This window comes from Anser brachyrhynchus, assembly GCF_964034855.1.
Source record: "Anser brachyrhynchus genome assembly, chromosome: 7".
Lineage (NCBI taxonomy): Eukaryota > Metazoa > Chordata > Aves > Anseriformes > Anatidae > Anser > Anser brachyrhynchus.
Window position 1 is genome coordinate 17,966,637 of NC_137701.1, and position 27,680 is coordinate 17,994,316.

The 27,680-nt window shown below is 40.3% G+C and overlaps 1 protein-coding gene and 1 long non-coding RNA gene across 10 annotated transcripts in view; one reads left to right on the plus strand and one right to left on the minus strand.

Moving 5' to 3' along the window:
- The window catches only part of OSBPL6 (oxysterol binding protein like 6), a 99,218-nt gene extending 83,444 nt beyond the window's left edge, over window positions 1-15,774 (minus strand). For 4 of the 9 annotated variants that reach the window (XM_080599482.1, XM_080599485.1, XM_080599481.1 and 1 more), the window contains exon 1: window positions 15,645-15,773. The gene's annotated coding sequence lies outside the window, so the exon portion shown is untranslated. Of the gene's footprint in view, window positions 1-13,661; window positions 13,726-15,644 lie in introns of all 9 variants that reach the window. The other 5 variants (XM_080599486.1, XM_080599480.1, XM_080599487.1 and 2 more) reach the window with 3 other exon arrangements.
- Window positions 15,775-15,842: 68 nt separating this feature from the next.
- Window positions 15,843-27,269, plus strand: LOC308198028. The gene is made up of 3 exons (XR_013953540.1): window positions 15,843-15,921; window positions 16,180-17,036; window positions 17,643-27,269. It is a non-coding gene; the product is annotated as an uncharacterized lncRNA (long non-coding RNA).
- The last annotated feature ends 411 nt before the right edge of the window (window positions 27,270-27,680 follow it).

Here is a 27,680-nt window from a genome sequence, read left to right on the forward strand (position 1 = left end):
TTCACCAGCACTTTTATGTAGCAGATTTGTTACGTTCTGCTACCGTGGCAATTGGTGTTCCTGTAAGTAGCTGAATAGACAATCAAAAGTTCACACTGATATCAAAACATCATGCAATAACATGGACACTAGTGAAATCATAACATACACAGGACATGAACAGGAGTGCCCTATAAAAATATCGAATAAATTCATACCACCTATTTAGCAGTCTGGAGAATGGGGGTGACTTTTGCTGTAGCTTGTGATAGAGCCCTGTAACTTGTAAGCCAGTGCACCCCAATTCCTAACCCCATTCCTAACCCCATTTCCACATGCATGGCTCCCCCATGTGATTGTCTGCAATAGCAGCCACATTAAAAGTAGCTGACAGAGCAGAATACTACAGAAGACCAGTGAAAATTAGATTTTAATAAATTAGGATGCACATCAGTGTAACAGGTTTTGTCGATCACATCACACTACACTACTGGAGCAAAAAGCCTTAAGATGACATCATCGGTAATGAAATTACACAGCAGAAAAGCAGTTAAAGGAGAACACAACCAGTTCTGGACTAACAAGGAGTGTCTTTCTGCAAGAACTGAACTGGCATCTAAATTGTAGAATAAAGCCACTCTTAGTGACACCTCAGGTGACACACTAAAAAAGATACACACACCTTTCTCAGGAAAACTAGTGAAAGAAGTTATTTCTTATTTAACTGTTTTTCTGTTGTTCTCTTCTCATGGGTTAGCTTTTATTCTGAAGGACTTTCACATTGTGTAATTCTTTGCTGGCTGAAGAAAACAGTCAATTCTGAATTGCTCAAAATGTATTAAAAAGCTCAAATGCTCTCAACAGATATATTCAACAAATACCCTGAACAACACACAAGCTATCCAAACGGTCACAGACAGTGCGTGTATAAAACCAGGAAAATAAGCTGGGTTAGCAGCAGTAAAGCAGCTACAGCATCCTGCTCCGGATGCAGAGACGTGAGCCTTTGCCTGGCCTGATGCCAAGGCCTGCCCGCGGTTATCCTAGCTGTAAGTAGGTAGCTCTTCATTCAAGCTGGGAAGAAAAAAGGCAGACAGATGTGGTACTAGCCATATTGCTCCCTTGTGTGCTGTTGGCTACAAAATACAAGAGTGCCTTAACCACACAGAACTGATAAGCCACCTGCACCCAGAAGGAATCTTTGGCAGGTTTTGTATCAGGGAAACAAAAGCAAATATCAAAGCACCGATAAGGCTGTTGATTTCTTTTTAATAACAAACAAAAGAAAACAAAACTGAAATAGAGATTTTTCAGCAATGACAAAAAACTCCCATGAAGAAATGCAGTTTTAGCACAACAGTTCCAAGATGCTTGGAAAAAGATGCCTTTTTTTTTTTTTTTTACCCATCTATATCACTCTTTAATATTTCCCATGTTTTCCTTATTCTCCTTTTCTAAATGGTTTTCTATGCTTTCCTCTGTTTGATTTTTTCCACTGTTTTGCTCCTTCGTACACAACGAGGAGCATCTCCCCACTCCTTCCCAGGGGACTCCTTTCCTTCTTCATGTCGCTTTTTACATTTTTTTCTACTCATCTGTTTACTCCATGCCTCTGATTATTTTCCACCGCTTCATCAGAGAAGAGTCCAAGCAAAGACAAAAAGCAAATGGGAAGCAACAACATTCCTTCGATGCTCCACTGTTTTGAGCATGGAAGCGTGCCACTTCTGATGAAAGGTTCCAACTGGCATCACAGCGATCCCTGTGGTATTTGACAAGGATGTTATGTTGCTCAGGCAACCACTCTTAATTGTCTTTTGGGATGCTGAGCAAACAAGACGTTTTTTCCTGGGCTGTGTGAAGGTCACCCTAGCATGGTGGAACCGAACACAGGTCAGTGCTACAGCAAGTGAGACACTGGAAAAAATAGATGAGGCAGCTCTGAATGCAGTAACATGTCGATCATGTATAAAACTCAATCTATTCTGCCACTACAGCCATCTAAGATAATGTGTGCAACACAGTTGTCATACAGGACTAAAACAACTACCATGCCAGAAACATTAATGCTATTCTAGACTCAAGCTGAACACAAATCTGAATGTTTCTCAGGGCTTGAAAAAAAATAAATTAAAAACCTGTTTATATACAACAGCATCCTACAAGAAATAGATTGTCAACAACAGTTTGGCAGGGCACTATTAACATCTTTTAGAGATTAGGAAGAATTTTTTTCAGAAAGTCAGTCTCTGTTGAAACAAATAAAGGCAGAAGCTTTGAGAGCAGTAGCTATTGCTTCAAAGTTCCTCCAGAAGGTTCATCTCAGTATATGAATATTTTGCATCTTAGAAGAAATGCACCATATGCTAGGATGGCTTTTCTTAACTAGAAAAGTCTGCCTTACATTTTTGGAACAGGCAAGTTTTTCCTCAGGCATGTTTATTGACATATTTCATAAACGTCAAACACTTAACTGAAAAAAGAACCTACTTTGGCTGTATAAACAGTGGATTTTTTTTAGTTCAGGGACCAACAGAAGGAAGACAGACGAAGTTTCAAGTAACATGGAAGAAAAGTCCATTTCAACATTAAGACATACCAATGTGAGCATTTCATTGCAAACTTACTCAAATGAAACTTCTATTTTTTTCTCCATTTTTGCTTTAATGGAAATTTTTTGCTAAATTTAATCTGAATTTACTAACAAAGGTACAAAACTTCAACTTTTTAAGGGGTTCAGCATACTGAACCCATAAACTGTGCTTTTTAATCTAACAGAATTAAAAATCATCTGTGGATGCAAGTCTTGCCTCTGCATTTTCTGCCTGATCCACGGCAAGTTCAGATCTGCCTCTATGTCTCTGGTTCTCACTTACACTGGAGAACCATGTGACAGATGCTAGGCAGAAACTTCCAATAGATAATTTAAGATGTTACCACAAATATAGAACATATATATATATATATATTTTAATCTGCGTTTACTCTGTTTTCACTTTAATCTCTGCTCTGTAACACACAGAGAATTCTCCAGCCCTCATTCCTTTGTGTAATGTCTATCTTCCCTGACTTTCTTCAAACATACACACACTGTAGCACTGTATAAATAAGCACATATACATACGAAATATAAGGTCTAGGAAGTAATGGGACCACCTAGTGAGGGCAAGATGTACCTCGACCTGAGAGGCCTCACAGTCCCACCCCGCCAGCAGCTGAAAGCCCCTGGGGAAGCACCACAAGAAGTGTGCTGTGCAGGGATGCCAGTGACACAGGGCTCAGCAGAATTAAGGTGCCACCGCCATCGTGTGCTCAACTTCCACGTGGAGGAGAAAAATATTCTCAGAACCATTCGCAGTACTTTTCTGAGGAAGTTGCCTTAACTATAACTCAAGCTTTTTTCCCATGGATCATTCCAGTTCCCAAAGCCTAAGAATAGCTCTCACTCAATATAGTAAAAGATACAAATTCAGTAATTTCTGATGGACTTATTTAGACAATACTGGTTGTGAAGCTCCTGTAAGATCTTTGCTTGGCTGGATTTGCAAGCACTTGCAACCATTTTTGGCCAAAATTTTCTTGACCTCTCTTACTCCAGAATGGTGGTTGTTTCTTACATTAGTTTTACCTTTTCAGATAATTTTCACTGTCCAAGGAAAGAACTACGGTTCTTTAACATGAGAAAGCAGATTCTACCATTGAGAACACTTGAGCAAGACCCTCTAAAGAAACCCATGTTGTAGAAAACTGACTATTGAGGTGTTGTGCATCCTGAAACACTGACTCCAGCACTTACTACACCAACAAGGTCAGCGATATCCTGGCTTATCATTCAGTGGCTTTCAACTTTCACAAAACATATGCAGAGGCATTTTCAATTTTATAATGAAACTTTAACATACAGAATATAAACAGATAGGAAAAGACATTTTCTCATTTAAGTCTGGAGGAAGAGAAAACAGGAGTCATAATTCTCTATTACATATTATTGTGCATTCTGGAACATTAATAAAAGAAGTGACAGTAGTGAACCGCATTCAGGAGATAAATAAAAAGAAAATTAAAGTAAGAATTTTCCTTAAAATTACTACTACTGACAGTATATTAATTTTCTGAGGACCTATATATGTAACTGAGGAGTTAAAACACTCCTTGCATTATTTGACACTCTGAAAGGGAGGAGTGAAAAACAAACAAACAAACAAAAACATTAACAACATGTTTTCATGCATTTTTATTTTGTTTTCAATTCTGAGCTAATTTGGGGAAGATGTTTTTGCTGGTACAGATATGTACATGCAGAGCATGGAGTTTCCAGCATACACGGCCCTTCATCTGCTCCAGTGGGACTCCAATGGGATAGTGTTCGAGTGCTTCCAATTGCAGGACAGAGACACTACAGAATCACAGACTTGTGCTGTTCTTGGGCATCCACACTCATCTTCACTTGAACCAAATCATTTTTAGGGACTTTGTACAATATTTAGAGGCAGGAAGATGGGACACCCCTCCCCAATTAAAAATAAAATAAATCAAAACACAACATAAACTATCAAACAATTTAAATGCCATATTGCTTTCCTATCAAAGACTATATGTTGGAATTTAATAAAATACACTAGCAGCAAAATGAACAACATTTTGTTGACATTCTGTACTGACATACTGGCAAGAAAAGTAGTATGTATGGTTTCTATCACTTAGATTAAAGAGTGATCTAAATTACACTGCATTTCAGCTAAGAAAAAGACCTCCAGCAGTAAACAGCTGAACAAAAACCTGGTTGTTTCAGTTACTATTTTAATAAAGTATTAAACATACCTGCAATTCTAGCAGGACTGAATCTCAACCTGAAGAGGAAGCCAGGAAACTAAGCATTTTCTTCCATGATAGCAGACTTCTACACTCTTGTATCACTGACTTCCCCAGTTGCCAGGATCCTACCCACACCTCCACCGCTGCTGGTAACAACCACTGCACGACTTCATTTGAGGTCTTGGCCAGAGCCAAGACACCATGCTGGCTACCACCTCCTCTGATCAAAGCAGGTCCAACAAGTATTGCTCCTCTTCTTGTTCACTGACCTTGACAAATCAGGGAGCTCCCTCGCTCTGAGAGCTTCCTACTCTCACTTGAGATGCTGAGAAATTTAAATATTCCACCACAAGGTTCAACAAAATACTGACAGGCTGTAAGGATAAATTTGCATGCATAAAACTGGTGGCCAAAACACTAGCAACCTCTTCCCTGTTTCAGAGGAAGGGCACAGATTTATAAAATACCACAGGACAGAGTGTTTTACTTCATGTTTTGCTGGCCCTGAAGACCTAAACATTTTGAGTCTGAAATTGTATCTCAAACCATCGGTTTTTCCTGTACTTCTAGTGCCACACAACTCCCGGTTTGAAGTTCAGCATCTCGTTTTTAAGCCTCTCTTACTGTTGCCTACTGATTTCATAGCTACAGAGAAATTTTGTAACATTACCTGACAGAAACATCTAGGCATAAGAATACTTCTGAAAAATATATTACATGCAAGAGTAACACCTAAAGTATTAAATACACTACTATATTAAAAATGATAATATATTAAAAACCATAAAGGCACAACAAAAATGTAAATACAGCTAAAATTTTCTCCCTCAGCTCCTTGTTTCCATTCACAAGTTACGACCTCTGGTTATAGGCAAGGCAACTCAGCATTTGTCAATTCACAAGAATAAAACTGTTTGGCTGCATTGACTGTGAGCCATCTACCATCTAAACAGTGAAAATACACAATGATATATCTATTTATACATAGATGTTATCTCAAAAATTATTGCGCATTATTACATATTATGCAGTCATAATTCTGGCATGTTTACAAATAAATATACATTCAGAAATTTGCATCAGAGGACTGAGTTGCAGAGACGTATCCGTGTTCTTCTCAAACTTAGGTCCTATTCCATGTTTTTCAGTTGAAACTCTTCATGAATGTGCATATTTCCACTCAAGAGACAGACAAAAATATTTCATTTATCCACTTTTTTTCTAAAGAGCACTTCAGGACAGTTTCATACCCGAACATCATAAAACATTTTGTTAACACTTATTTTATCTCAATATCAACTATCAAGTTCTGTTACAGAATTCTTTCTTCCTTTGAAGGAGAAATCACTCCAACTGCAAGTCACTCTTTTTAAGTACCTCATTTTATTTTTGTCACACTCCCTAGTCCTAAGTCACCATGTATCCAGATATGTGTCAGAAACCTCAGCCAAGATGCCCATAGCCATTTATACAGGAGAGAAACTCCCATGCTGTATGAAATACCTGTTCCAAAATTAGTCAACATCAGAAAATAGCAGTAAAATAATTCTTGAAACACCACCAAATAAATAGGCCAGAAAAAAGGGCTTGTAAGATTGTGTTAAAGCTACATAGCGACACCTGACAAGTAAGTGTTTTGGGACAGCTTCCCAAATACCAGCATTCCAAAAGGAGGATTAATAAGAAGAGAGGAAAAAGAAGAAAAAATAAAAATAATAAAAAAAAAGCAGTTCAGATACTCAGTTGGAAATGGCAGTGTTCTGGAAAGAAAAATCTCATATTCATCCGGATGCATGAACTTTTTTAAAACTCTCTCTACAGCTAGGAAATGCGCTGGTCTTCAGTTCCATGCAACTCCAGCTAGAGCCTCAGCAAGTCAACGGGCAACTGTGCCAAATGGCTGGTATGAGTTTGAAGTCTGTTATTCATTCCTTTTAAATTTTTACGTTTTAGTCTTTGAACTACTTGCAAAATGTCATGTTCTCTCTTCAATATAGTAATAGCACTGGGAATGATTTGCTTGATTTTGACTTTGTCATTTACTTTTTCCTCTAAGCTCTTTTCTTTGCGAATGACTTTGTCCTTACAGATAGACTGTTTAATAACAAAGATGGAAAAATGTTTTTGTGTGCAGAAAGAACTGGAACATGGTACTAAATGTACTGAAGCATGTACAATGTTTATTATAATGAAAAATACTGAAATATGCTGCTCAACTTGCTGCAGCATTACTAACCAAAGTATACAACTATGGAGATTTGCAGATACAAGCACATTTCTTGGGGCCATGATCTGAGCTACTGCTGGGTGACGCTTCACTGCCCAGCACAGTCCTGCACTGCGGATGAACAAGGAAGGCAGCTTCATAAACTCAGGCATGCCCCAAAGTGGAAAATATGCTCTCTCTGCTTAAATTTTCTGGCACTGCATTCCCAACAACAGAGCAACTTTGCTGAATACATCGAGTTCGGTTGTTCCCCACATAGCCTTTTTTCAGAGATCCCACATTCCCCATCTACATTTATGTAGGTCTTTGTAGCTCATTGGGTGAAACTTCATACCACACAGTCCCTGTAAGCCACTGCTACAATGTAAGATTACTTTTACGTTCAGGCAAACATTGCAGCAAATATCATAGGAGAAACTTTAGCAATATTCTAGTATCATTGCAAGATCCATCTCCTCCTAGAATGGAGCACTGTTGACCTGAAGTATTTTCTCTACATGCATCTAGCAGAGCAAGATGCAAGCTGGTACCTCCTGCGTTCTGCTTATATGCATATATGCTCTTATTAGCAAAACAAAAATAACGAGCAAAATCCAAACGTTGACATACGCTATCTTTCACTTTTGACCTGCCGTGCTACCTTTGATCATGCTGTTCCCTGCTACTCTTGATAAACCTATAGAAACAGAAATGCAAAGTGCATATTTGCTTCAGATAGAGAAAATACTTTTTTTCTTAATTCAGACCTAAGTTATTTTCAAAATATGTTTATAGGGAGATCTAGAAGATCATTAAAGCAACAAACAGTGTAATAAAAATGAAATACATCTGGCTTGGTCATGGCTCAAATAAAAACATTCACCCTCCTAACCTGAAGTACTTGAACAAAGGCTTTAAAAACTTGCCACAATTCCAACATGCCTTGAGTATTTAACGCTTAAACACAAGCTATGGTTGGCAAAGAGAATAAAATGACAAGCACTAAGTATGCATTATACAAAATATAAAGATAAATAAAGATTAGCTGTCTGGGAAATGCACAGAAGCCAGAGAAGACTGGAAGCCTCACACTTCCTCATTTATCCTTTAATGGAAAAAATTGACATTAGCTGAAAAAGTATTGATTTTCTGTGCTGCAATCTGTGGGAACCTGAAAAACTGAAAGTCATTTTTTGCAGCATACTGAGATTGCTTAAAAAGAAAAACTTCAGAGAGGTCTGCTTGAACTATTTTCTGGATCTCACAATACAAATACATTTACTTCTGTTCAGACTTGTCCTTCTAAACAAGAAACATTTGGAAGTTGTACCATTGCTTTCAATTCTGCTTCTGAATTGTTTAAATGTACAGCCCACCTCGACAGAGTGACCAACAAACTGCAAAAATATTTCACTCACTGTCATTAAGAAACAACACCTGACATTACTAGTAGGTAAAAAGTCCATGAGGAAAACAACTGATTTTCCTTGATATGCTCACTCTGCAAATTTCAAAGCATTTTGTTTACCCTTCATTTCACTTTTTCCCTAGAGAGTGAGCTGTGTTTCCATATTATCATAAATCAGCAGGTAAGAAAGGAAAAAAAAATTGAACTGGTCAACTGGATTGTGGTTAAGATCCAACACGTCATAAATCAAAGGACAAAAGCTGGAGAAGCACGTCTCAGTGCTGGAAACCCGGATTACTAATGAAAGACAGGACAAGAACACACTCCTGCTGCATCAAAAAAAAAAAAGTTTCAAAAATTAATTTGCATGTTTCTGAGAAACTAAACAGATTTATCTAACGTTTGTGTTTTCTCCAGTGTTATATCACACAGCTATGACACATTTTTCACTCCAAACTATCCAAGAAGCAGCCAAGAAGGCAGGAGAACTGCACGTTCCTCAAGATATCTGTGGCCTAAGAGCAGTTCGTTTCGATCAGCTTTCAACATGGGAATATTGCCAGAAATGCTAAAGTATGAAATGAATAAAGCTGCCATGCCCTCCACAAGCATTTCTGCATTTCTCAGCACAGTACATTGTGTCCACAGCCAGATGAAACAGAAGAACAGAAGAAAGAAAAATAAACCCATGCAGCTTGTCAATGAACACGTGGTGGCATTGAGAAATGAAACTTCTTTGTCATGAGATGCTGCTCCTTTTCTCGAGAGTGCTGGGAGCCTAGCTTGCATCAGCCGCAGCTTAAACAGTTCTAGCTTACCAAGCTTTAAACCCCTTCAACTGTTGTAATATTATAGATTAATTCTGAAATTACTTCTATTCCTTAAACTCCCAGGCATTGCAAAAGCATGTTGAATTACCGAAGAGTCATGCAAAGGCTTGAGGGTTAGTCAGCTTGACTAATTCTAATCCTCAAATTCTGATCTGAGGCCTACCCTATTAATCCTGAACTCACATTTCGCAAAATACACAAGCAGGGTTGTGTCAATTAGAGGCAGAAACCACACATTTCATTTTGTTTGTAAGTTCTGTCACACAGCAGTATTTATGGTGACTGGGCAGGGACATATTTCTTCCTGAAACTGCAATGTGCAGCTACTTTAAAAAAAAAAAAAAAAGCATTGGATGTCACTCTGAAATGTATACTGCAAATTGACCACTGGCTTTATGTGTAGGGTGCACTGCCAGTCATAAAAGGGACCAAGAAGCCCGCTCAGTGGACTGGCATATGCTTTATGTTTAGCTTCCCATAGTATATGTGCAAAAATACAGGTCACAGGGAAAGTCAGAGAACATTATTTTTTTCTCCCAGATAACTGAATATTTTTGCTTGTGATTTTGTCATCCAAGAACATTAAGCCAGGTGCAACTATGACCTGGACACAGTTAAGAGTTACACATACAAAAAGAAGAAAAAAAGCACGGTTGTCAAGTGTACGTGAACTAAGAAAGATAAAATTCAATTAGCTGACAGGAAGAGGGGAAAAAAAAAAAGAAAGGTTTTATGCATCAACAATTATTACAAGGAAAGTCATAGAATTTGTCTGGCTACAGAACTAACCTTCCAGTATCAGAGGCATGCTGACACTTTATATCCAGACTCATTCTCTAAATAACATATGCTCCATTTTATATCAATCCCATCCTGTTTTCTGCAACTATCTTCTGCACAAAGTTTGTTTTCCAGAAACATATTAAAACCAGGAAACACAAACTTTAAACACGGAAGAGGTAGAACCTGAAGTCAAATTACCAGCTTAAAATCATTCCTGTGATACGTTCACAGAAACTTCTCTTGACCCGAATCCTCTTTATCATCACCTTACCCATGCCGGGATTGTCACAGGTGACTGGGGTGGGGTGGCTGCAAGAACAGAAACTCTGCTCAGAGTCATGTAATCTAGTATTGCTTTATTAAACAGGACATGTGGCCATAGATTTCTGTTCAGGATTGCCTACCCTGTGAAACATGCACACAAATCAAGGTCCAGGTGAGACTGGCACCAGAGAACCAGGGGAAAATGACACTCACCCCCAGTGACTTGATGTGTCGAAGTCCTGGCTGGTGGCCTGGGCCTTGTACCAGGCTGCTCTCCCTCCAGCTCAGTCTTCTAAGTGTCAGAGGTATGCTCATGTCCTGTGTCATGCCCCCTCCACCTCCCACCCTCAGTGTTCATGTTTTAATTATTTATTGCTTTCTCATTTAAACTGTCAGCATGAACCACCAAAGCAAGCTCCAACTCCATAGTCTATCTGTAAGTCAAATTAGCAGTCACCACCACAGTTTCTACAACTGTTTGTTCTCCCACCCCAGTTATGTTACAGAAAGTGTGAAGTAAAGTCCTTCTATTGATTTTTCCATTGGAGTGGACTTCAATTTCATAAATGTGAAATATTTAACTGAGAAACATATAATCTTCAAGAGATGCTCAGGGACAGCACTGCTGGAAACACAAATACCATCCCCCAAGCAAGGATACAGCAAGAAAACTGTTTCCCAGAAGGAAAGTGATTTTTTGCCAGGAAACTTACTCTTGGAATCTAATACACCACGACACCTGTTACTTGAAGTCCCTGCAGCTCTATACAAAGCTCATAATCTACTAGAGATTCCTTTACATCCCAAGTTAATGAATCCATTATTTTCTTCAAGAGAAGCATTCTCAACTAGTATTAAACTATATTCACCTTTAAGGAACACACACAAAAAAATATTTAATTTTGTCCCAGAATGCAACTGTTCTCTCTGCTGCAGTGAGGCATTTCAAAGGATCGCTATAGAAGCCCTTCCGATCGTTCGGCCGTTACAACTGTAATACATTCCCAGGGAAGCGGTTACAGCTCCAAGCCTGCCAGAGTTCAAGAAGCATTTGGAAAATGCACTCAGACATGTGGATTAATTTTGGGGTGGTACTGTATGAAGCCAGGTGTAGAACTCAATGATCCTTGACAGTCACTTCCACTCGGGATATTCTAGGATTCTGTGATTTTCCAGACCCCCTCCTCTCACTCTTTTTTAATCTCCAGCTTCCTCCTCCTCCTTCACAGATTCACTTCCTAAAGCCGTGAATCCATACAAGAAATAAGATACAACATTCACCAGTTTCCAACCTGGTGATGGAGGCGCTCACATTGAAATCATTTGAACAACCAGTCTGCAGCTTTCTCAGAAAGGCAGGCTTGGAAATTCAGCAGCTCACTCCCTGCTGCCACGCTCCATAACCACATACACCTCTCAAGCACATACTGACACACTTCACTTGGAGCCAGCACCCAAACTAGTTGCAGGTTCTCTGGGGTTAACACACAGAGAAAGTAATTCAGAGTTACTAAGCTCCATCTATTTTTCATTGTAAGGAGCAAGCATAAGTGTCTGGGTTATGCCAAGGCAGTCAGAATAAGTCAGGTTGGAAGGAAGCTCTGGATGCCACTTCATCCAAATCCCCTTTTAAAACAAACAGGCACACACACACATGCTTCAACTCTGTTTTTTCTTCTTTCAGCAGTTGTCTCCAGTATATTAGTATTGTTCACTTTTTTTTCCCTACCTCAATAGCTAAACTGGTCTATTCAGCCTAAAAGTTTCCTTAAAAGACGCTGGTTTGACTGCCTGTACATCATGACCCTCGTGTTCTTCTCCTATCTTCTGTATTTCACGCTTTAGCTAACCTCACTTTGACCAGCTTATCAGCTGCCAGCACTGAAAAGCTCTTCCACTATTTTTCAGCTCTTCTGAAGGGGGACGTGCTAGAAACACCGTTCAACAGGACAAACACAGCAGCATTTAAAGAAAGCTCTTAACTGCCCTTATGTCTACATTCCGTCTTTGTGTGTATATATGTCTATATACTGAGAGGAAACAGCTGAAAGCTGTGGGTTTGTATTCACAGCTTGGAAAACCTAGGTATGCAGACAGTTAAATTAATTACAAACATACATAGATAACATTATTTATAGCACAAACACTACTATAATTTAATATTCTTAATGTTTCATAACATTTCAGCCAAATTCAGCTAGCTTCAGCCACCCTGTCATTACACAACTTCCTCCCCATTACACCTCTTACAGTTGGAGTTTCCATCTATCACCACAGCTGTTTTGAATCTGCCAAAAATCCAACACCCTTCACATGGCCTGAGTAAAATTACTCACATTTGTATATATTACCTGTTGCCACTTTCTTCAACGTTTAGAACCTCGATGTTGCATATTCAACCAATAAAAAAAAAAAAAGGTAAGCATTTACTTTAGTATTCCACTGGGAATGACTTTTTTTAAAAAAAAATCCCATTAAAACCCATCTTAAGAAAAAAACACAAGCCTGAAGGAAATTCTCAGAGAAATTCCTTTTAGAAGTGCAACTGCCCAGAGTAACATTCCCCATGAAAATTATCTACAGAAACTGCTGCTTTTTCCCATGCCAGCATAGTCAAAAACTTCAAAAACATTTAGTTACCAGTAAAATAAATAAATAAATTAAAATTAAGCCTCACAGGTTTTAATCATCATATACACCAGAAACCTCTAGGAACTGTTTGAATTGTTCAATGTTTAAAAAAAAATATGTTAGAAAAGACAGGAAAATCAGACAATTATTTTCTAGCCCATATATATAAGGCTTAAGGGTTAATTAAACCATCAGCACAGACTTACTGTGTACCTGCACACACACTACAAATGCAGACATACACCTTCAGTAGCCTTTCCTACCTCCTACTGCAATGCCAGGAGCAGTGACAGCAGGTCCTCCAGTGGGGCATGGCAGGGCTGACCTGGAAGGCTAATGCTGCTTAGGAAATACAGCTCTCCTGAGACAAAAACACACAATACCAGAAGCCTAAGCTCTCAGAAATCCAAAGAAATATGAAAAAAAAAATAAAACACCACAGAGATAACTCATGGTAGTATCTCATGTATTAGGCAGCACAACTGCTAAGCCATTCACATCTGTCACACTAAGAAATCCGGTGGCAGATCATACTTCAGAAGAAACATGAGGCACCACGGGATAGATACACATGCACATCCTATTCATACACGTGCCGAAGAACTGAAGGAAAACGAAGCAGTAATATGAATATCCCCTGCCTCCATCTCCAGCCTGGGCTGAAGGAAGAAGTCACATCTCCAGCAGCACACACAAGAGAGCAAGAGGCGGGGATGGCCCTGCTGAAGAAGCTGTGATGCTTTACCTTTCCACGGCCACGGTGCCTTTTCAGCAAGGCCCAAATGGGCTGCTCAGTTGCAGAGTAACACCTGCGAAAAATATCACATTTTTGATGGTTGTACAAACAACACATCCAAACATATAAACGTATATATAGTACAGCCTTTCAACACCAGCACTTGGAAAAAACAAACAAACAAACAAAAAAACACTCATTCGTACAGGTACACAAATCAATGTTTGCTTATCCCTGGGTGGAACTGAAGCAAACTAAAGATTAGAAAAATGGCAACAGAAACTTGGAGCATCACAGAGATGTATGAGTAAGCTATGAATGGGCTAAGAACTAAGTAGGGCGAGTGACAAGAAAGGCTGCTGACAATAGCCCTAATGCTACAGGGCTCACAAGCCCTGTGAAGCATCTGGGAGTATACAGTAAAACACTAAAAGGCAATGGAAGAAGCAAGCTTGAGGAACTCCAGTAAAACCAAAGGTACTTTTTGTAGTCCTTAGTAGCAAGGAAATCATTTTAGAGGGTCTTCAGTCACAAACCCTGCGGTATTTTGTTTTTCCAGGTATACATCATACCACTTACTTGTACAGAAAAAGTAATTCAAATATAAACCTCATTAGGATATTTTAAGTAATAAATGTTTAGGTTCTTCACATCTCTTAATTTATCTGGAATGGAGAGAAAAGAGATGGTAGCCTTCCTCTTGTGCAAACTTCTTAAGCCAAATTAAAAGAAAACCCCATGCATTATATATACATAAAAATAAATGTCCTATTAAACTTTTAAGATCTTGTCATCCATACAACCACATCTGCTTAACCTCTAGAGGTCAAGGTCACGTCATTCATACCAAGATAAAAAAGTCTAATTACAGTATCTCCAGCTACATGGACAAAGACCAGTTATTAGAAAAGAACTATTATAAACCAAACACAATTATATTGTACAGAAACCATTAGATATTTGATGAGATTTTAATCTTTGAGCTGGTGTCATTCCACAAGTTAATCATCTGGAGAACAGAAAATCTGTTAGGAATGCAATTAAACGTACCAGTTCCATTAAAATTGAGCTGATACAGTTGATTGTACTCCCAAAATAGCTATTTCCTCACACCTTCACCAAAGAGTTTTCTTCATCTACTCTGTGAGTGTCTGCTGCCGACGCTGCCTGTCCCTACAGCCCTCCGCTAGGACCCGCGGATACTTTTGCTCCGTTGGGCTCCCCACGCAAGTTGCACTGCAGCTCGCGGTTCGACCTTGGACTCCCAGCTCGCCCCGAGAAGTGCAGCAAGGTCTTTTGTTTCACGTACTATTAGTCCATTGCATCTGCATTGCCGAAGCTTTGGGGAAGAGCATCAGCGATGTAGTCATGCAGCATGCTAAAGCGGTTACAAAATAAAATTAAACGACGGGCCAAAACGGTGGGCAAAGCCCACGTCAGATGCTCGCTTTAAGCATCAGCACTTCTGGGAAGAGGATGCTTTCCAAGCCAATGCTTTAATGAATTCATACGTAGTCCGAGTGCCCACACGGGTTTTGCAGCAGTGCCAGGACAGTGGGAACGCAGGCCATCCCCGCCGTTATTTTTGACAGAGAGGGAGAACGGACACACAAAGGTACCCTGCGCGAGCACCGGCTCCCTCACACCGGCTCCGCGCAGCACCCAGGCGGCTGTGCGGGGCCATGTCACACCGCTCGCCTTGGGGGGCCGGAGCTGGGGGGGTCTCCAAAGCGCGGCCCGGCTCGGGGGGAGCCGCGGGGCCGGGGGCTCCCGGCCGCCAGTTACGTAACGCCGGCTTCGCCCCGGCCCCGCCGCGGCGCTCGCTGCCGGATCAGGCCCCGGCTCCCGCACCGGGCCCCGCCGCCGCCGCCTCGCCCCGGCCATGCTCCCACCCTGACAGCGGCACCGCACCCCGCTCCCCTCCGCACCCCGCTCCCCTCCCCTCCGCACCCCGCCGGGCCCGGCGCCGCGCCCCCCGCCCGGCGCCCCCACCTCGTCGCCGGGATCCGCGGCGCATCCCCGCTGCGGCCCGGGCCGCCGCCTCCGCTCCCGCTCCCGCCCGCCGCAGCTCCCCGCCCGTCTGACGGAGGAAGGGAGGGAGGGGGCGGGCAGCCGCTCCGCCACGCCGCCGCCGCCGCAGCCCCGCCGCGCCGCCCCCCGCCCCGCCCGCACAAGGTGCCCTCGGCGCCGCATGGCACCCGGCGGCGACAGGCGGCGGTGACACGGCAGGGCAGGGCAGGGCAGGGCAGGACAGGACAGGACAGGACAGGTAGCCGCGGGGCTCGGCGGAGGGCAGGGGACCGGAGGGGACCGGAGGGGACCGGAGGGAAGGGCAGGCGGCGGGACCAGAGCCCGGAGCCGTGAGCGGGGCAGCGGCGTGGCTGCGCCCCGGTGAGGCCAGCGCCGTGCCCGGCCCCGCGCTCTTTGTCCCCTGATAACGGCAGGTGCTAGGTGCTGTCGCTAACCGCAGGAGAAATTGCTTCCTTAGTTTAATTAGCTTGATTTTTCATTATTTTTATTTTTTTAGCCCCTGTAGATGCTCCGTTACAGCTCCCGTGACTGCCCAGACCCACCTCTGGAGGCAGGAGGCTGCGCTCCTCCCGCGGGGCCGCCCCCGGCCGTCACGGGTGGCCGGGAGCAGGCTGCAGGCTCCGGCGCTGCCCCGAGGCCTCCTACGGCACCCGGGGCGCCCCCGGGTCTGTGCTCCGCTTCCTGGGAGCGCGAGGGGACCTCTGTGCTGCTGCCTGAGGAAAGGGACCGAAAGGCCGGGAGGACAGGATGCCACTGAGGACAAACTTCAGGGCCACAAGGGGGGAAGAGTAGGGGTGACAAGTTCCATTAAGGTAGTGAGAGACTTACAGGATTGCAGCAATCTAATGACAGGGCCTAGACAACTCAGTAAGCTGAGATGAACAGGGTGTATGCCGCTGGGGTGTTTTCCCCCCTTTCTCAAACTGGAGGTTCCAGCTTTGGTACCATTGTTGTACAGCAGAAGATCATCTGGGGGACTGTGGCGGATGAAGAGCTCGGGCTGTTTTCATGTTGAAGCAGAGACCATCAGAGGAGGTTCTCTTGACACAGCCCCCTTAGACTACAACAAGCTTCTCAGAAAAGAAAATAAAAAAAAAAATCCTTTATTCTCTCAGCTGATGCTGCAAGTCTCATTTTAAATGCAGTGGAAGTAAGTACGGGAATTCATTAAGTAACATGCTTTTTTGTGTGTGTTTTGTTGTTTTTTTTTTCCTAGATTCAGTTTCCAAGAGTGGAAAAACATTAAGCAGGATTTTGGGAGGCATAAAAGTAAGCTAAGTCAGGTGGGCACTCAACATTACTAGCCTGAAAAAGAGGACATGGACAGAAAGAAGCTTCAGAAAACTGTACTTGGTAATTAGCTGTCTTGTTTAAGAACAACACGTTCTTGAATATTCTCTGACCATCTCAATACCAAATTCTAAAGTTGCTGTCATACAGAAATATTTTTGTAACTTGCCAATACTTAAACTAAAGAGAAACTAACATGTAGAAAGGCAGATTAAAAATGTTGTTTAAATGATACATAATTCTGAATCTTACGTAATTATTTTAGGCACGTCTCCCAAAGGAAAGCTTTAAAACACAGTTTAATTTTCCATAAAAGATAAAACTTTCCCAGGTTAAATCAGAGAATTATTTCTATGATTCTTAGCAGGACACAAATGCCTTTCAACTACCCCATTCTTTAATGAGAGAAGTTTACTAAATATATTAAATGTTTTTCTACCATCCATATGATGAGGGTAAGTAGATCTATGGGCATTAAAAATATTTACTTGCAGAAACCCTAAAGAAATATTTATCTTCTCCTGTAGTAGAAGTATTGTTTTTCTTTGTTGCTGTTTATTGTTAGGATTTGTGCATGTGTTTGGAAAACCACTACCTGCAGGCAAGGCATAGATCCCAGACATGTTTTTATTAAAGATTTTTGCAAGCTACACCTTGCCTTTTTTGCAGATTAATTCGAATTATGCAAAACTGCGAAAGTACAGCAGCAGTAGCTAGTGAAGTGGAAATGCTTTGAAGAATGAGCACAAAGCAGAGCACCAAAGAGCACTGAGGAGTGGCAGGCAATAAATTAGGCAGAGCGAGAATTCAGGATGTGGTGGGACAATCACAGCAGTGCAGCAAACGATGCAAAAGGCAAGCACCAGAGTGATGGAAAGGATGTGTCCTAGAGTTATAGGAGTGCACAAAGCTGAAAAGTCATCTCCAAGGATCAGAAAGCACAGCTGACATCACGACTGACATCACATACCTCCATCCCGAGTAGAAAACCAGATCAACCTCCAGTTTCTTTCCCAGATACTGACTACCCAACACTACGTTACTGACTTTCTTCTTTGAGTTCTCCTTAGGACTGAATGGATTAGAGTACTTCTGGATTAAAAGCATTGTACTTGAATAGCCTAAAATTCCTTCTGCAAGGACCAAGAGTCTCTAAAGTTTCCTAATGACACAAAACTATTCATGGTAAACAGAACTGAAGCTGACTGTGAGCAGTTGTAGAAGGATCTCACAATAGCAAGTGATCAAGCAGTAAGATGGCAGATGAAATTCTACGACAGTAACTAATGTAAATAGCAATGAAAATAACCCTAACTAAACATACACAATAATGGACTCTAAATTAGCTTTTATCAGTGGGAGTCATTGTGAATAGTTTTCTGCAAACATTAGCCTGCTACTCAGCAGCAGTCAAGAAGGCAAACAATGTTAGAAATGACTCCAAAAGCATCTGAGAACAAAGCAGAAGAGCTCGTTACACTGCCGTGTAAATCTCTTGTGTACTTGAGTATTGTTTACAGTTCTGGCTCCTTCATGGGAAAGGGGGGATCTAGAAAACATACAAGGCTAAATACTCAGTGTATGGAAATTTACAGAAATACATTTGTGTGATGAGATAATTTCCAACTGGGAAACGGAGGGAATAAGGATTGTCTTCAGATTCATGAAATCATGAGCGAGGTGTAGGAGCCCAACAGGAAATAATCATTTGCTATTTTTCATTACACAATACCTAAGGGAGACACAGTAAATGATCAGGCAGCAGGTTTAAAACAATGACTGGGAAGAACCTTTCCATACAAAGCATTATTAAATTGGATGGCTTGCTGTGACATGACAGTATGGAGCTGAAGACACAGATGCTTTTAAGCAGGGATTTTATGACAGAATGAAGGATAGCTGTAGCTATTAAGCACAGTGGTTTCCTTTTCAGATCCTGCTTAAAAGTGCCTGCCTGTTGCCTGCTGAAAGTTGCCCAAGGAAGGACACTCTACCTGCCTTGTGTCAACACTCTCAGGCATCAGATGGTTTATTCTTTTCTTCCTGCTCGGTTAAGTGTGAGAAAGGAAGGACAAACAGAATCTCTAGGTATGAAAACATACTTCTACTTTTCCCCCATCCTCCCTGGGAGTAAAATCAGAATCTTAGTCCTTTATCTTCTTGTTTGTGTGTTTTTCTATTCCCCTGAAAAGAATTTGGAAAAAAATGCTTTCCCCAGTTCTTATCAATTTGCTCTTTGGTGGTTAGAGCCATTCAGTAGTGACAATCCACATGCACTGGTCTATCCATATCAGCACTATTTTTCTCTCTCATTTACACAAAATGGGGGTACTACAGAGCAAGAGAAATCATAAAGTGGAATAACATAAGACATGTAAAGAATGTATTAGAAATACTTTCCGCAGTTGTCGATCATCATAGGAGTAAGACCTAAAGCATTCTTCAGCATTCTGGAAGAGAAAGGGATAGTCATTTCTTCTCATTGAAGAAGCTGGAAAGTGAAGTAGAAACACCCAGAGATGCTTTAAAACTCAAACAACAGGTAAACATCCTACAAAGATAATCAGTTTCTAAGAATTGTATTAAGGATACCCCTATTAAATACAAGAAACTAGAAATCTGAAAAGCAAATCTAAAATGACATTTGGCAGAATTCCAAGAATCTTTGAAGACAAACATACGATAAATCATCTGGAGTGGTTAAATCTCATATAAACAAAATCTGTACGGTAGATAATCTGTATAGCTAGTTATCTGCACCCAGAGATAAGGAAGAGAGTTTGTTTCATACTTGATTTCAGCAATGGATAGTAGTGCTTAATCTTCATAGGCTTAATCTTCAGCAGAACACATGATTTCTTTTACTGTTCAGACTACAAAACCAAAACAGTATAAAATCTTTAAGGAAAAAAACTAAGTAAAGACTTAGGTGAAAATTTCTTATGCTTCTTATATACACATAAGTAAATCAAGTCTTACATGGTAAAACTGAAAAGGTATTGACTGCAGAAGAAATCTGAGGAATATTTTTAAATTGATACAACTTATTAAAAGTGTTCTTACCATTTTGTAAAGCATGTGTATGCTTTTAGAAGTCTGTGGACTCTATTAAAAGCTTTAAAAGTCATTTGTTCAAGATATACAGTGCATAGGGTTTGTTTGTTGATTTTATTTTATTTTTTTTTATATACCATTGCCTTTGATTTTGTTTCACTGGTTAAATATAACCACTCCGCACCTGCTGTCCTTATATGTAACAGACACATTAGGAGGGGGATTTAGTGTGCCCAGGATAAGGACAATCAAAATTCTGATACTTAAAGTAACTTTCAGTTTTCCTACAATTTTGTTTGTGAAGTTGCTTACCATTTCACTTTCAGAAGATATTTCCAGTATATACTTGCATTTCCAAATCGAGTTTTTATGTCCCCATGACTAAGTATGCTCTGTTAACATTGTCCTGGATTTCTTAAAATGACAGCTGAAAAGGTTATTCATTAGCACTTCCAGAAAAGAGAACTCCGTCAGAACAGTTGGAAGATTTCCCAGGATATCTGTATCTTCTTTACTCTCATGTCAAGATTTGTAAACGCTTTCTCTAAATATAGAGTAGGGTCTGGTTGGCAATTAACTCTTTCAGTCTTAGCAAGGTCCTGCAGACGTTCTGTATTAACAAAAGGCTGCTCCTCTGCTATTGCATCTCTGGTCAAAGATCACTGGAGGTAATTTTAATAGAGCCTTCTTTCTCATTGTTCCAGATCTCCTCTTCAACAGTTAATTTTTATTTTTTCAAACTACAGTCCTTTCATCTGTTACCTATAGTTTCCAGTTAGGTGACCAGTTAGCCTATTCAGACTCAGTTCATTTTCTTATTTTTACATTCTTCAGGTCTCACCTTGTATTTGAATACTTTACACTGTGGGTGGTACTAACTCCCATATGTCAGCAGGTAAACCACGTTTATTCTTAGCCTTATGCTCCTTAGATCGGTTTTAAAGACTCACCAAAGAACTTGCTACAAGAAAAGAGCACAGTGAGTCGACAAAACAACGAGAGAGTTTATCCCAGAGTTATCTCCTAGGAAGGCTATCATTTGCAGTGGTTTAGTGGCGTGGCATCACAGCTAAAAGAGCTGCTTCAAAGTTTTACCCTATCTGCTTTCAGTCTTCTGCAAAATATTTATGGGTTGTTGGATCATCCCCTCTTAGAACCTCAGGAGAGCTGAGAACCTAATCTAAGGCATCTTGAAATTGCCGCAAATAGCCTATGCAAAAATAAATAAATCGGTGTTTCCTATCTTGTCTGGTGTGCCAAGGAAACAGACCCCAAGAAACGCTGGGGTCGTTATGCAAGATAGGAGCCAACAAATCAGCTAAGAAGTGAAACTCGTAGATTTCTTCCTAAACCCAAGTCTGCAGACTTTAAAGAAAAAAAAAGTCAGTAAGAGAATTGAGTAGCCAGATGCATGGTGCTAAAGTAGATGACAATAGCCTCACATCAATATCTATTACCTTATATCTACTACCTTATTGCAGACTAATTTACCCTAGAGTACAAAGCAAGCAACTTATAAAAAAAATATCATTAGTTCATTCACCATTTCAAATATATTCCCCTGTTAATGTTACTCTTAATTCCTTGCCTATATTTAATAAGTTTTCATGAGAAATTTCTGCTGGCTGAATTTGACTTCGAGATCACGCTATGTTGATTTACTACTCCGTTAAGGTAATATGTCAATATGCTGCACCAGGTTTGCCTGCCAAGATTTTCTTTCATCCTCTATTCAGCATTTAAGAGGTGTTAAAAGGAAGTGCTGGAGCTATTATGTCAAAAATTGCCAAGAACCACACGCATCAACAACAATCAGATAACAGACATCCTATTAACTTGGTAATCACTTGCAATCAAATCAGTGTGAGTACCTGCTGCATCATTCCTGACTAACTACTACATAGAAAGAGGTACCTCAGCTACCATGTGACCCACGATAGATTTTAGCTCAGGAACTTGCAACCTACATGGATCCATGAGAGAGGATTGCTTTACGGTATATGTATTCTACCCAATTTTGACAGACAAATCTCAGGAAGATTCCAGCTATAAACATGCTTTGAATGAAACCATTGTTTAGTTTTGTTCCCTGACCTAAAAGCCTTGTTGTACAGCAAGAATAAAGCAGGACCCCTTCTGCAACCAGTGATAGGGCCCAATATGAGCTAATACTCAGATTGCCATGTAAAGCATTATTGTAATAAGTAAATTGCATTTCTTATAAGCTATATCTTCATTATGTGTCACATATTTCATTGATTTTCTGTTTAGAATTTATTAAATAAACTCTTCACAATTAGGATTTTTAAGCACAAATTTAATATCAAAATGTAATTATGTTTCTTGAAAATCAATTTGAATTGCCAAAGAGAAGGGCTAAATAGTACAACTTTAAAAGAGACAATATTTCAATTTTGTAACCATATTACTAGCTAGCATGGTCTAAACTCTCCCATTCCTTTAAAACTGTTTTTTCCCCTTGTCCACAAATTGTATTGTTCCCTTTTTTTTTTCCTGACTTTTCTATTTTCATAGCAATCATTAGAAGTTTCCACATCTAGAAGCAGTATTTATCAGAATTTTACAGTACTACTGGTATCAGACTACGATCTGTGCTATGCCATTTTGTCTCTTAACACCCTCCATTATTAATTTATGGCATTTCAGGCTTGTTTGTTTGTTTTTAAGTCTTCACCATCAATGTAAAGCTCCCACTTTCATGTTAATGGAGACACAAATACAGGAAAGTTATCTGGTTTACAGTCATATGTATAAACCGTATAACTTTTTTTACCCTTCAGTTTAGCTGCTTCTATTCAAGAGTCAATCTGACAGTGCCATGCATGGGTGGTAAGGCTGTGGATTTGAGCTGTGAGATACAGGGATTGTACAGTACTGAAAAGTTATTTTAAAGCTGTGATTTATGGTGTTTGTAAGGCCCCAAGGCCATGAAGGCCATCATCCCTACAAGCAGCTGCTTCTTACAGCTTCCTGCAAAGCATTTGTAACCAAGCAGAGCGCACAGCTGAGCACTGCTCTTACAGTCACCCAGCACAGAGCTGTTTCATTTTCATCTTCCACAAATTCAGGTGGCAGAGCTGTCTGGAAACACCTTTAGTGTTTCATGTGCAGTACAGCATCAGTCTGGCCCCAGGAGGCCTGATCCTGCCTAACTCAAGCTGCGGTTGTTGTATTTGTTCCTGCCAAAAGCACAAGCTGTGGCTGAGCTGCCTGATGCAAATTTGTGCTTCAAGCGTTTCAATGAACTTAAGGCAGCTACAGCCACAGGGCGGGCTGTGAATGCAAGAAGGAACAGAAGCACTACACAGGCAAAGAATGAGGTTACCCAACAAGATAAAAAAGCTCAAGAGAAAGCACACATTTTGGAATAACAGATAAGGCTTTAAAAGTAATCTTTGTGCGGTGGTATTATGTGCATATGAAAAATACATGGTGCATAACATGGTGAGTACAGCTCTCATGCTATGTATTTTAAAGGATAAGACAGCAAAAATAAAGCTACTACAAATCAACTTATGAGCTTATGTGGTTCATTCACAAGAGACAGTCATCCAAAAGACTCCCAGTCCTTAAACCCAACACCTGGAAGCAAATGGCGTCCAGATCACCACAGTTCTATCTTGTCTGTCTCATGACAGAAATAGCTTATATTATCCTGCTTTTCCCAGTATCAGATTTGACTTTCCCCTGGAAACCCTCCATGCCTTACCTCTTCAACTATTTTCTATTTTGTTGCCTCAAAATCAAAAATCCATTTTTTAATTATCTTTTTTTTTCCTCCATATTTTGTCTCTTTCTTCTGGTTCTCTTCCTAGTTCCTGCTCATTCTCTCACTCAATCTTTTACTGAAAAATGACAAAAATGTTAAGTAATGGTAGAAATAAGTGTTCTGTATGTGTTGTTTTCAGGTGTCTACTAGAAAGTTTTCATAATTGGGATTATTTTAAAACTATTTGACTAATTCTGCTCTTGCGAAACTATAAAAAGCCTCTAGAACAGCAAGTAGAAAAGTTACACAAGTGGGACTATGCAAGCAAAACTAGATTATTTCAAAAATAAGAGGCTGTGTAGAAACAAACAGTTTAAAAACAATTCAGGGAAAAGATAAAAGTTAAACTAGGATTCTGTCTTCTCTTAAGTACTTTAAAATACCAAAACAGGATTTTGAATTATGTTTGAAGATGAGAATCATCATCTATCAATCTGAAAATAAAACCTAGCATTTTCTAATTCTATATTCAGATTGATTATCTTAGAAGCAAGTTAGGTATTTTAAAAAGTAGTATCAATTTTGAGTTACATCCTACACACATACATCCAGGAGACCAGTGACCTCTGCTGGTGTAGGGGGGATTACCTAGCAATGCTGTAGGCTCCATGATCACCCTTTGTGCCTTTGCTACAATGACATTCAATGAACTTTGACCCTCCTTCATTTATTTATAACGTCTCCAGTTTGTTCTGGAGAAAGTTTAGCAGTGCACCTGCAGTTCAAATATGGCATTCTATGAAGAACTCCAGCAGAATCTTTGTCAAATATGTTTAATAAATATAGAAAGTTTAGAAAAATGGTATGCTGAGAACATGAAATGCATTTCTGAACTGGACCTCTGCACATAATCACATGCTGTTTTCACCTTCAACTGCTTCCACTTCCATATGGTTATTCCTCCTGTCTCTTATGTATTGATATAAGAATCAGAAGAGTAGAGGTGCCTGGCATTGCAGACATTAGATATCTCTGTAGACTGAGCAGACATAAGATGAAATACCTTGGGTCAGAAAATGGACTATTAACAGGAAGAGAGAGGAAGCATGCAAGGGAAACTGAATTCCACTGTGCATTACAAGCCTGGGCTCTGCCCCCACTTCAGGTACTCCAGTAGCAGCTTGTACCACCAAAGGAAAAGGTCTCAACTAGGAGCCACAAGACCCAGTGCGGGAAGCTAACTGCAATCAGACTTGCAGATCACATTCTGGATACACAGCCCTCTTGAGAATGGCCTCCTTTCACTTAACGATCAGAAATACTTTAATGTAGACATTCAGGCAACATAAGCAAATTAGTATCTTTCTACAGTTACACTAACAAAAGGCTGTTCTGCTGACCATGCGGATACGATTCACTAAATGGATAAAATAATTTCTATGGGACCTCATTTAGCATAATTTATGAAGTCTGTATTATCTCATTTTCAGAAGGTTCAAAAGCCCTGTTCAATGCCAACAAACTACAGCTGATGAACACAGCTGAAATCCAAATCACTTACAGATAAGCATACGAAATTCTACTTACAACCATTAAAGTGCTATTACTACAAAAGAGCACACACACACAGAGTAATCTGTGCAGTTCTTGCCAGTTCACTAGCCACCAACAAGAGCAATACGAATGAAGATTTTTTTTCTCTCCCAGTACAGGAACCTAATGCTCCCCCCCCCGGAGCAGACAGAGTTAGCACTTACTGATGAAAAGACAAGGAAAAGCAGTGTGACAGCTACTTACCTGTAGTGCTATAGTACAATTTAAGTGGTGTTATGAACACCACATCCAACCAGAATTGCTGTGTGAGTTTAAAGCAACAAAACATATTTACACAAACTAGCATTTAGCTGGGGAAGACCAGTACATCTAACTAACGCTCTGCTGAGTAACTGTTCAAGTCATTCAGTTGATTCTTCTTTCACATCTTGGATGGGCAAACTCAGACACCCGTCACTTCAGGTTTTTCAGAGCACTGACACTCCCAGGGAATGTTAACATCACCTAAGCAAACGGGCAACTTCAGGGTCACATTAGAACTCCGGATCCTGACATAGGACAGAAAGGGCAATTAGAGGACACAAATTAAGTGGTTTTTTTTTGTTTGTTTTGTTTTTCCCTCCCCAGCTGACTGTGCAGAGACTCTCAGTATTTCACCTGGCACCTACATCACACACCCACCATTATCCTATACTTTAGAGCACCATCTCGAGCAAAGACCATTCTGCTCCAAACTGTCTGCTTTGAGCAAACACTTCTGCATTTTATATCCAGGCCTTCTATTCAGGTAACAGAAAATAAGTACAAACACAAGTCCCGTGAACCTAAAGAAAAAGTTTAGTTTAAGTGCCTGTGTAACATGATGCATATAGTTGCCTCAGATTTGTCAAAAAAGAAAAACCATCAGATCTCCTACACAAACACTGCAAAGATGTTTGCACTGGCACAGCACACCACCACTTGTAGGCTGTGTTTTAGCTTACTCCTGACACACAGATACACTGCATCACACACACTCTGCATAATGCCAGACCTGCTATACAAGCAGGGTGACTGTCACGTTTGCACAGCAGAACCAAAGCTTTCTAAAAATATTGGACTCACTGCACACATGCATGCATACACACACAATATAGTTAAGTGTGCAAAGATGCTGCTTGATGATTCTGGAATTTTGGATCTATGGCACACTCGTCAGAATTATTTCCCCTGATCAAACACAAGAAAGCCCCAGGTTTACCTAAAATTTACAGGGAAAAAGAGAGACAGCGATGGACAGACAGGATTTTTCCAGAGGAGCTTCAGAGAAACGACAACACTCCTCACAAACAACCTCAGGGTTACAGTCAAAGGTAAGATCCAATTCTCCAGGCTTAACCATAAAGCACTTTGGTTCACTATATAATTTCTAAAATCTGCAACAAGTTAAGCAGGAATTTTACAGTCTCCTTTAACCATGCAACCTCAATTCATTTTCAGTCTTTGTGCTGAACGAAACAATTGCTCTTGGGGAAAAAAGCTGTTGGTGAGTCATCAAAGACTGCATCATAACACACATTAGGGGAATGGAGAGGAGCAAGAGAGGTTTCTTAGGCAACCTTCATTCTGAAAGTTCCTAATGCTTGCGCATTTGAATTTAATACTCTTTTAGCTTAAGAAATAGCGCTGTTCTGCATTAAGTACAGCTTCTGTCACTTCAAATCTAAACTTCTGAACCATTGCAACAGCAGCTCATTCTCAGCTACCTTCTCTAATGCAAAAATACTCTTACCAATACCTCTTTATTAAAAAGCTTAATGTGCCTGGATCTTGCACCAGAGAACAATTCACTAAATACTTTAAAATAATCACAGCACTAGAAGAGTTTTGCACTCTGCCTGTAAATATTATTCTAATTGTATTAATTCAATAGTAAGTGTGCTCACATTACATTGCTAAAAGGCTAGCCTAGTTTTTTTTTTTTATCATAGCACTATTTTGAGATAGCTGACTGTAAAGCACTGAATGGTAAAGGTGTAAGTTTTGAGTAAGCACGTTTTCCAGTTAAAAAGATTGTAACAAGCTCTGCTCTTCTGCTTGCTCCTCTTCCCTTCCTTTCCCTCCCTGCCCCCCCCAGCCAAGTTACTTTGATAGGTACATGCCTTTTGATGCTGTAAAACACTACAGAAAAAATTTTTAAGGGTTTTACCCTCAGCTCTTAGCTACTTACAATTGGAAAATACCAAAACCTTCTTATTTCCTCCTTCTCCTTGAAGAGCAAACAAAACAAGAAAAGGAGGTCATCTTTTGTACTTAAACACATAGCTTAAATTAAGAGATGAGAAAAATCACTAATTAAAAGGCATCGTGCTCCTGCATGTCAGTTGACC